The following is a 10,207-nucleotide window of genomic DNA, read 5'->3' as shown; positions in this document are numbered from 1 at the left end:
CTAAATTGAGTATATTACATAATTAGAACTGTAAATATCAGATTTAATTACTGAAATGTGTGATTTCAACTCTTATAAGCACTAACTAATCCATGGCAATTTATTTGTGGCGTTATAATATTAACACAGAAGGTGGGCTGAAAGAAAGTAAATAATTGTAGATGAATTCCAAAGAATAAAGATTGTCACTAGCAAAAAAGAAAGCCCGAGTGAAGAGTAGAATAAAGTTGGAATATAATGTGCAGCGAAGCACTGGTAGGAAAATGCAAATGGAAGTGACATGCATAATTTATAGCAATGTTCTGAAAACCGGTTCGAACCGGTCGGTCGAACCGTAAACCGGACACTGAAGCGGTTCGGTCAACAAAGAAAACCGCAGAATTTGATAACCGACATTGAACCGACGAACCGGCCGATTACCGGTCGGTCGAACCGAACCGGGACCCGGCCGGTTTTTTAAGCTGGCAGCAAAACGTCGTCGTTTTGCAATGTGGGAACCCTAATTCCCTTTTCTCCTTCGTCACTTCGTGCTTCGCCTTCACTCCAACCTCCAGCCTCCAGCGTCCCACAGCATAACACCGACGAGGCCACGAGGCCACGACCCACCGGCCACCACTGTGAGAGACAGAACGCCTGAATCCTAAATCACGAAAACTCCCAAGGCTGAGACTGAGATCCCTAATTGGCTTCGCTGCTCTCTCTGCTTCAGTGGTTCCCATTGTTGATGATTCTTCTTCGAGCAAGCTTGCTTCATTGAAGTTACTAGCGTCACCGCGTCACACGGGTCGAGGACTCGCCGTCGAGACACCGCCGTCGCGCCACCTAGAGCCATCGAGAACTGAGAAGTGAGAACGCCTCACTCTCACACGGGTCGAGCCACCGCTGTCGAGCCACCGCAACAGCCGTGGAGAACTGAGAAGGTGCCTTCGCTGTCTCCCACCACCTCACTCTCACTCTCTCTTCCCCCATCTCTGCTTCTTCTCTGTCTTCCAGGTCTCTGCCCTTCCCCTGTTCTATTCATTTTGTTGCTATAGCTAGTTAATTTTGATTAGCTTAGTTAGTTAGAAATGCATGTTAGTTGATAAGGTGGTTAGCGAATCTGAGCTGGATAGTGGATTTAGGTTTGTTTTGAATAATGATGATGACTGAAAGTGTTGCTGTTCTATTGGTTTTTCTTGCTTTGTTTGTGCTGTATGGTTTGCTCCTGTGCCAATTTGGCTTGATTGATGCTGCTGCATACTGATTTATTGCTGCCTTGTCCTGCCTGTTGATGCTGAGTCTTGTTTTAATTTGAGCCTAATCACTGGATTCAGTTAGGAGCATTTGTGTGGATTCATGTTGCTTGCTTGTGCAGTAAGGATTTTTGCTGAATTCCTGTTTCATTTTGTTCTGATGCTGTGTTGTAAGCTAGTATTTCTGTACATAGTTTAAATATTTACAACTTTTTTTTGCTAAAAATTTATGGCTGATTTGGATTTGCTGAGGAAGATTCAATATTTATTATCCCTCTCTTGAGTTGAATGAAGTTTTTGTCAAAGTTAAAAGAATGTATCTGAGCAATTGCAACATGCATTGTTACTATTACACACAGCAATTTGATGATTTGTTTGATCTTTGTTGCCTGTATTGGTGTGTGTTGATGGCCTGAAGTTTTGAGCTATTTGTTAGATATGAGTTTAGATTGTGAGCTTAATTGCAGAAGAGGTCTTGTTACTTTGTTGAATTCTGCAGTTTAATCACCAAATTAAACTCTTAGTCTACTCTCTACATCTCTTTCTACCTACTCTATCTGTGTATATGCACATTTTAATTTCTTGCAAGCAACTCATCGTGAATAAACATTGTTTCCATTGTTTACATGAGGGGTTTTTTGAAGTATACATACTTGCTTCTCTCGGTGTCTTTGTCTCTGTCTGTCAGTGTCTCTGTCCCCTTTTGCAACCATTGTCTCTTTTATAGTGATATCTGATATGTGGTTTATTGATATAGTGAAGTTTGTGAACTCTGATTCAAGTCATTCAACTGTGAACTGATATAGTGATATAGTGATTGAATAATTGTTTTTATGTGAACTGTGAAGTGTGAACTGATATAGTGATTGAATAATTGATTGAATAATTGTTTGCTTGTTTCAACTGATTTTTCAACTGAATAATTGAAATTGAAATTGAAATTCTGCAACTAATTGATAGGTAGGTTTTGTTTGTTTATTTCTCTTGAATTGAAATTGAAATTCTGCAACTAATTTTCTGATTTGAGTGAGTAAGAGTCAGCTTTTTCTGCTATTTAACTTCATGTTGTTGTATGCTTATGTGTTTGTTCATTCTTGGGGTGTTACACTAATATTTTTGTTTTGAGTCTTCTGAAAATACCAGGGTGTTGTATTTTGGTTTATGTAATACTTTTAATTTGGATGATATTTTAAGATTTATATTAGATTATAATTATATTTTAATGTGTTTATTTATATTTTATTTATTATTTTATTATAAAACGGTTTTTTCGGTTCAATTACGGTTGAACCGGTTGAACCTATAAACCAGTGAACCAGTAGCTAGAGCGGTTCGATGACCGGTTCGGTTTTCAGAACCTTGATTTATAGGCTGTATTGCGTCTTTCTCGTTTAAGGCTGAGTTTGGTTTAGGGTGTTTAAGGTTTCTTGAAACATTTCCTTTTTGTATTGGTTATTTTTTCCCTCTCTAAATGCACATCTTAAAACCACGTCTTTGTGAAGCTTGAAGTTTTATCTTCAGCATTTATTTTATTATTGTTAGACAATTAGTTAAAAAAAAATTATTTCTTTTTCTACTATTTTTGTCCTTTATATATATTTTTTTCTAAAAAAGAGCACAAAAAATAATTTACCTTCACATTCGTCCTTTATTTTTGTATATGTTATTTTTTTATGTTGTAATATCTTTAATACTCAGATATTTCATATATATAATTGTTTTTTTATAAAATTATTATTGTTTCATGTTTATATGAGTTCTTTTCTTTTATTTTTTATTGTACTTTATGAAATTTTTTTATATTTTGCTTGAAAATATATAAAATTTGTAATTGTAATTTTTATATATTATGTTTATTATTGTAATTTTGTTATAATATGAATGATTGATTCCGTCAAAAAGGATAAAGTAAACAAAAATTAACTATAACTAACAATAGAGTCATAAATAATGAAAATTTATCGTCTAAAACAGTACTAAATAAAAGCACATTGAGAGTATTAAAAAATTATGGAATCTTATCTTTTTTTTTTTGACTTTGTAAAATTTGTCATTGTAATTTTTGTGCATTATTTATTATTGTAATTTTTTATAATATAAATTATTAATTCTATTAGAAAAGACAAATTAAATAAAAAATTAACCATACGCGAGCAGTGATTTCTGAAGGGGGTGCGTACGTGACCACCTGCACGCGACGCGACCAACCTTTCCGGGTTAGGCATATCGCGTACGCAAGCATGACAAAACGCACGCCCACGCGTACGCGTGGCGGCCCTAGTTTCAGCAAACCTAGGTTTTGTGTTTTAAAGCTAAATTTCGAACCTCTAAACCTCTATTTTCATTCTTTTAGCCCTAGATCCCAATAGTATGCTTAGTAATGAGATGAAGCTAGGAAAAAGTGGTAATTTGGAGATGAAGAAAGCTTGAGAAGTGATGAATTAGGTTTGGGGAGAAATGAATAAATGTTGCATCTGAGCACTCTTTCTTGAAAGTGGGATCCCAGGAGATGGTGGAAGGTGAGGATCTCCTTCTTTGTTCCTCCTGGTATTGTAAAATCGCCCCCAACGAGATGGTGGGAGGTTAGGATCCCCTCCTTTGTTCCTCCTGGGCATATAAGAACGTACCTTTTAGGTAGACGCATGGGTTGAGGTTTTGTCCCACTTGCTCCAGGTTGGTTAGTATAGAGGCTTTGTAGGTAGATGCAAGGGTGTGGTTTGCCCCACTTGCTCTGGGTTATGATGAACTATGTATGAAAGTGCAAACATATGATATATAAGTAATGTTATGACTATAATGAATGAATATGAAATGATTATGAATGCATATAAATGAAATGAGACTTATGCAATTATGCTATCTGAGATACAAGTTTAGTAAAGTACCGTGGCTTGCCACCACGTGTTCTAGGTTAAGACTTGATACTATATTGACTCTACGACGTAAGGGTGACCGGGAATGTATAAATTCCCGGGAATATATTCCCTAATGAGCAAAATTTATATATATGACTGAGAAAAAGCTATGCATAGACTCTTGGGGATGCGCGTCGAGGGACAGTCCAGGGTTTAGCACCCAGACTTGTCGGGTTGGCTTGATAACCGACAGATGAGACTTATCAGCCATAGGGTAGGCATGCATTATATGCGTATTATTTGAATTGCTTGTTTGTGCATTATTTGGGAATGCCTAAAAACTTACCATGTTAATTGTTATATTTGCTACCTGCAGTACTTGTAATCTACCTGTGTTTGTTATTGTCTGCTTGGTTGTCTGTGCGGTTCTCTGGTGTTGGAGGATTGGAGGAAAGGAGGAGGATTGAGGGTTAGGTTTAAGTTTTAGTTGAGATAGAAACTCTTAGAAAACCACCTTGACTTATGGTTTCTGTTTTAGTTCTTTAAGTTTTATAATCTAAGTGTCGGCGTTCTAGGATTGTCTATGACTTTTTCAGGACCTTATATCTTATTTGCGTGACACATTTACCATGCTGAGAACCTCCGGTTCTCATTCCATACAGATATTTGTGTTTTTCAGATGCAGGTCGAGAGGCACCTCGCTAGGCATCTGGAGTTCTCTACAGCAAAGTGAGCTTTGTGAATTTGATATTTTGTTCCATTTTGTTATATCTATATGTATAGTCTCTCCCTATGTGTATATATGCTTTACTGTTGCACCTCATAGAGGTTTATGCAGAACTAGGATTACTTTTATATATTTTGGGTTATGGTTCCTTATATGTATATTTATGACTATTATCTGGCTAGCTTTAGCTTCGCAGGCTAAGTTCAAAGCTCGATATTTTGTACTCTTGACTCTCTTTACCTATTCTTCAAGGCTCCTAGCATACTACATTCTTTCGACTATTATACGCTTATATATTTAATTTTAGAGGTTGTAATACCACACCACCTCTGTTTTACGACTTAAGCATAAAGCTCTGTATGGTAGGGTGTTACATAGTTGTCTTTGAAAGATTAAGGTAAGAGAATATGTCAATGATTGAGTATGCTAAGGAGTTTACTAGACTTTCTAAGAGTTATCCTTACCTGGTGAATTCAGAAGAGATGAAAGTTTGCCGGTTCATTTGTGGGTTGGCAGAACCTATGTTCACTACTCTTATGCCTGAAGTTGGACATATGTCTTTTAGAGACATCCTAAACTCTACTTATGGAATTGAAGATGGGATAGCAGAGAGAAATGCTTATTCTTAAACCCTCTACTAAGAATATGCGAGGACGATGTTCTCACCCCCTATAGATTTCTCTTTTTCGAACGGACGAAGAAGTTTATGGAGTTCTTGTTGAGTTCGTTGTTGTGTTGTATATATATATATATATATATATATATATATATATATATATATATATAGCTTTTCCTTGCTATTATTATTATATTTTATAAAGAGGGATAGGAGTTGTGATTTGATGGTTTTATATATACATATACACTTGTAGAAGTTATTTTTGTGAGTGTAATGTGTGATGAGATGTATTTGAGTCTATATATATATATATATATATATATATATATATATATATATATATATATATATATATATATATACACACACACACACACCTATAAATGAAAAAGAATTTTCGATTTTTCAAAGAAATGTCGATGCGATTTTCAGTTAAAAGCTCCTATTAAATATTAAGTATATAGAAGTCGTCGTAATATTCTTACTATCAGAGTTGCTTGCTTCTGACTGTTCTTGTGGTGGTAGATTTCTCGTTTATTATTTCTGTAGGTTATCCATTTGTTGTGGTTTGTGTTGAGTTTTGAGTTTTACCTTGCCTCCAAATGGCGCCATTTTCTTTTTGAATAATGGCTTCATTTCATATTCTGGTAAAGTAGATTAAATTTCCCGCTATTGAGGATGGTCTAACTTTTGTTGCTGTACCCGACTTATTGCTTATGAGTTTTTGTAGTGGCATAGCTTTATTTTGTTGTTTTGTATGTATAACCCTAAACCCTTTTATGTCTCATTCAGTAGTTCTCAGCATGCCGTCTAAATTACCTCCTGGCTTAGATTGGGTAGAAGTCATTGTACTTTCTGCCATCTCCATAGTTGACAGAGTATGTAGAAAAGTTTTATTTATAGCATAGAATTTGTAGAACCCAAGAGGATGAGAAGAAGTATGAGTTAGTGGCTCCTGACCCTGAAGATAAAATTTGCTTCCCCCGACTTAGTAACTTGGAGAAACACTTTCTATTCTTGTATGATTGTTTATTTACCAGGCTGGGGTTGACATTTTCCTTCACCAATTTTGAATCCAAAATTCTTCGTATCTATGGGGTTGCTACATCTCAGCTCCAAGATTTTCTTTTACCTCTTTCAACTCACCAAGCCTTTTAGCTCCAAAAAACAATACTGAATTTTCTTCCGAGTTATTCAGGACAGGAAGATTTTTTCTATTTTTGATGATTCTTTTCATGATTTCAAGAATTATTTTTTTAAGGTTCGACGTGCAGAGGGTGTCTGACCTTTCTTCCTTAATGAGAGAGATAACCCCATTTTTTGTTTATACTAGGAAGAGGTCTCTAGCGTCGTAAAATACAACCTCGAGGATTTGAATAAGGTAGAAGAGTGTGTAGTAGCCTTGTTTTAGGATTGTTGGAGCCGATCTCCTCACCTCAACACCAAGAAGTTTTTTATAGGCAAGCCGAGCTATGTTTGTACTGAACTAGGTAGTTAGCTTTTTGCTTTTTGTAGACATTTCTCTTTTCTTTGCCGGCTTTTGTAACCTTAGTTTCTTTATTTGCTTTGTTTTTGTAGCAAGAATGACTAATGGGCTTGGTACCTTGCAAAGGCTTCGGGTTGCCAAGAAAAATGTAGCAGTTTGGATGGTATAGCTAAAGAAAATTGAGAAATTAGGAGATTTTTCTTCTCCTTATAAGTCGGACTCATCTTCATCTCAATTGGCCAAAGCCATTCCTCTTTCCTCCTCCAATTACATAGCCTCCTTCTAGGACCGTGCCCCCTATACCTCCTCTCACTGAACCGAATTCCCAAAAACGTAAAAGCCCATCTTTCGAGTTTGGTAGTGCTTACGACTAGGGTTTCAACGCCATTGATTTCTATGAGGAATATATTCTTCCTCATAGTGCCATAAGCATGGCTCATGTTTCTTTGAAGAGACATTTGGAGGTGCTACCCCAAGGAGGAATTCGGACAGTGGGGGGTGTGCGCAACCTTTTTGAAGTAGTTTAATGAAATTCCTCTTGGTCTACCCAAAGGAAGTCGGCCGACCTTCGTTCTGAGGTGGCTTCTCTGACAGAGATCAAGTCGGAACTAGAGGCCAAGATGAGGGTTCTTCCCTCTGACCTTTCCAAACTTTGTGAAAAGATGAAACATTTTGAAGTGGCTTGGGCTATGGTAGAGGGTTTGCAAAAAAGGCTGAGGAGAGCTATCATCATGTCTTTGGGGAGAAATGGAGCTTGAAGAGGAACTAGAGAGACTTGAAGAATATGGGTATCTGGAGGAGTCTGTGGCCCAGGGAATGGACGAGATGGCAGAGAATTTGAAGACTCAATTTTGAGTTCATGCGCCCAAAATGGACCTTGCCTCTATTGAACCCGACAAAGTCGTGGTTGAAGAAAAGATTGTTTCTCCTGAGGCTGAGACCATCCCTGTTGAGGACCCGAAGACTTCATGTGCTCAAGTTGATGAGACTCTCCTGGACCTCCCAATCCGAACTACTGAGAACCTTCCTACCTCTCTGATCCGGGTTGATGAGGTAGATGTCATGATTACTGAAGAACAAGATCCTCCTCCTTCTTAGTTTTACTCTTGGACTTTTATCCTTATATTTGATGGACCAGTTTGTGGGTCTTTGAACACTTTATTTTTTGTAATAGTTGGATACTGATTTTTCCTGGTTTGGACTTTCGAATGCTTTAACTCTTAACTTTTCACACTTATTTTATGGTTTTATAAGTGCTTATGGTTTTTGGCTTTGCATAATAGTAGTTTTGTTCTTTTTTTCATGAATTCAATTATCACTTTATAACAAGCATTTTAGTAATTGAAGATGTTATCTTCTTTACTAAACTTTTTTTTCATAACTCAATTGTCCCGAACTATTTCTAAAAGTTAGTAAAGTTTTGAAATTTTAGTTGTTCCGACTACGTGTGATTGGAAGTTTTTGTTGCTATGAAAAAATTTTACAAGTTATGATGCACTCTCTTTTCAACTCGTTTGGTCAAGCTGTTCTATGAGATCGGATGACTTGTTCTTGCTGTGTTGACTTAGGGAGGTCAGACACTTATTTAAATCACCCTTTTTTTCTCAATTTTTTTAACAAGTTGTTATAAGGTCGGGTAATGATTTGTTCTCTTAATATCAATACTCAATTATGTTTATTCTGACTTTGAGAGGTCGGTTATGTTTTTATCAAGTTATTTTTGTAATTTGCTTTAGGCTTGCCTCTTTTTCCAACTTATTTTTGTACAAGTGGTTTGATGAGGTCAGACCATGATCTACTTACATAACTTCTTACACTAATTTAGACCTCATTGCTTCATCTTGCCGACCATCTAGGTTGGGCAATGATTTTCATACTTTATCAAGGTTAAATTGGTGCGTATAGTAGAATAAACAACATAGAGAATATAAAATAATGAATATCCTTAATCAAAATGTTTTACAAATATTATTTGCTACTAAGAGTTTTTCTATTTTAACTCCTAACCCTTACTATGATGCCTCGTTAAAACTCCCTTCAGGAAAACTCTTCTCGGGAAAAAAACTATGAAGTCGGGAAAAAGAGTATATCAGGGAGCAAGATTCGCTTTCTAGATGTAGTACCTCTTCATGTTACATGCATGCCATGACCTAGGAAGCTCGTTCCCTAGTAGGTCAGACACTTCGTAGCAATCTTTTTCTAAGACTTCAATGATATTGTAAGATTCTTTCCAATTTGCAACTAACTTTCCTTCACCTGACCTTTGTACCCTGATGTCATTTCTGATCAGAACAAGGTCATTTTTGGCAAAGTTTTTTTTTTATGACTTTCTTATTGTACCTTATGGACATCCTCTATTTCAACGCTTCCTCCCTTATCTGAGCTTGTTTTTGGATTTCTGGAAGGAGGTCAAGCTCTTCTTTTTTAGCTTGGATGTTTCCTACTTCATTGTAGATTCTTAACCCTAGGCTTTATCCATTGACTTCTATGGAATCATGGCTTCTATGCTATAAGCAAGTCAAAATAGAGATTCTCCCTTTGTAGAATGAGAAGTTTTCCAATATGCCCAAATGACTTGGGGTAGTTCTTCTGCCCATGCTCCTTTCGCATCTTATAGCCTTCTTTTGAGTCCTGCTAGTATGACTTTGTTTGCAGCTTCTGCTTGTCCATTGGCTTATGGGTGTTCTACCGATGTGAAATGATGCTTGATCTTAGGGCTTACCACCAAGCTTCTGAAGGTCGAATCAGTGAACTGAGTGCCATTGTCTATAATAATGAATTATAGGACTCCAAATCGGGTGACAATATTCTTGTAGAGGAACTTCTGACTTCTTTAGGCTGTGATGGATGCCAGAGGTTTTGCTTCAAGCAACTTAGTGAAGTAGTCAATCCCTATTCTGAGGTATTTTACATGTCCGAGTGCTTGAGAAAATGGCCTGGGCAAGTCTAAACCCCATTTTGTAAAGGGTCATGGTGAAGTGATGCTTATGAGCTGGTGGGACCACATGGAAGTTGGCATGCATTTGACAGGGTGGGCATTTCTTGACAAATTCTATAAGGTTGGCCAATAAAAATTATCTCGTAACACCTTCTTAGCTAGTGACCTTGCCCCTAGATGATTTCTACAGATACCATGTGAATTTCTTCTAAGGCTTCTTTCGTCTTAGAAATTGGAACACACTTTAGTAGGGGGTGTAGATACTCCTTTTCTATAGAAACGTTGTACACCAAAGTGTATTTCTACGCTTTCCTTGTAAATCTCCTTGCCTCCCTTTCTTATTTAGGGGG

The 10,207-nt window shown here is 36.8% G+C and overlaps 1 long non-coding RNA gene across 1 annotated transcript; it reads left to right on the top strand.

The window, feature by feature from the left end:
• On the top strand, positions 1-5,044 carry LOC130946986 (uncharacterized). The gene is made up of 2 exons (XR_009072402.1): positions 1-993; positions 4,767-5,044. It is a non-coding gene; the product is annotated as an uncharacterized LOC130946986 (long non-coding RNA).
• Positions 5,045-10,207: the final 5,163 nt, after the last annotated feature.

The sequence above is a fragment of the Arachis stenosperma genome, chromosome 8 (genome assembly GCF_014773155.1).
Source record: "Arachis stenosperma cultivar V10309 chromosome 8, arast.V10309.gnm1.PFL2, whole genome shotgun sequence".
Lineage (NCBI taxonomy): Eukaryota > Viridiplantae > Streptophyta > Magnoliopsida > Fabales > Fabaceae > Arachis > Arachis stenosperma.
The sequence above is the reverse complement of the archived record's forward strand: the minus strand, read 5'-3'. Positions and strand labels throughout refer to the sequence as shown.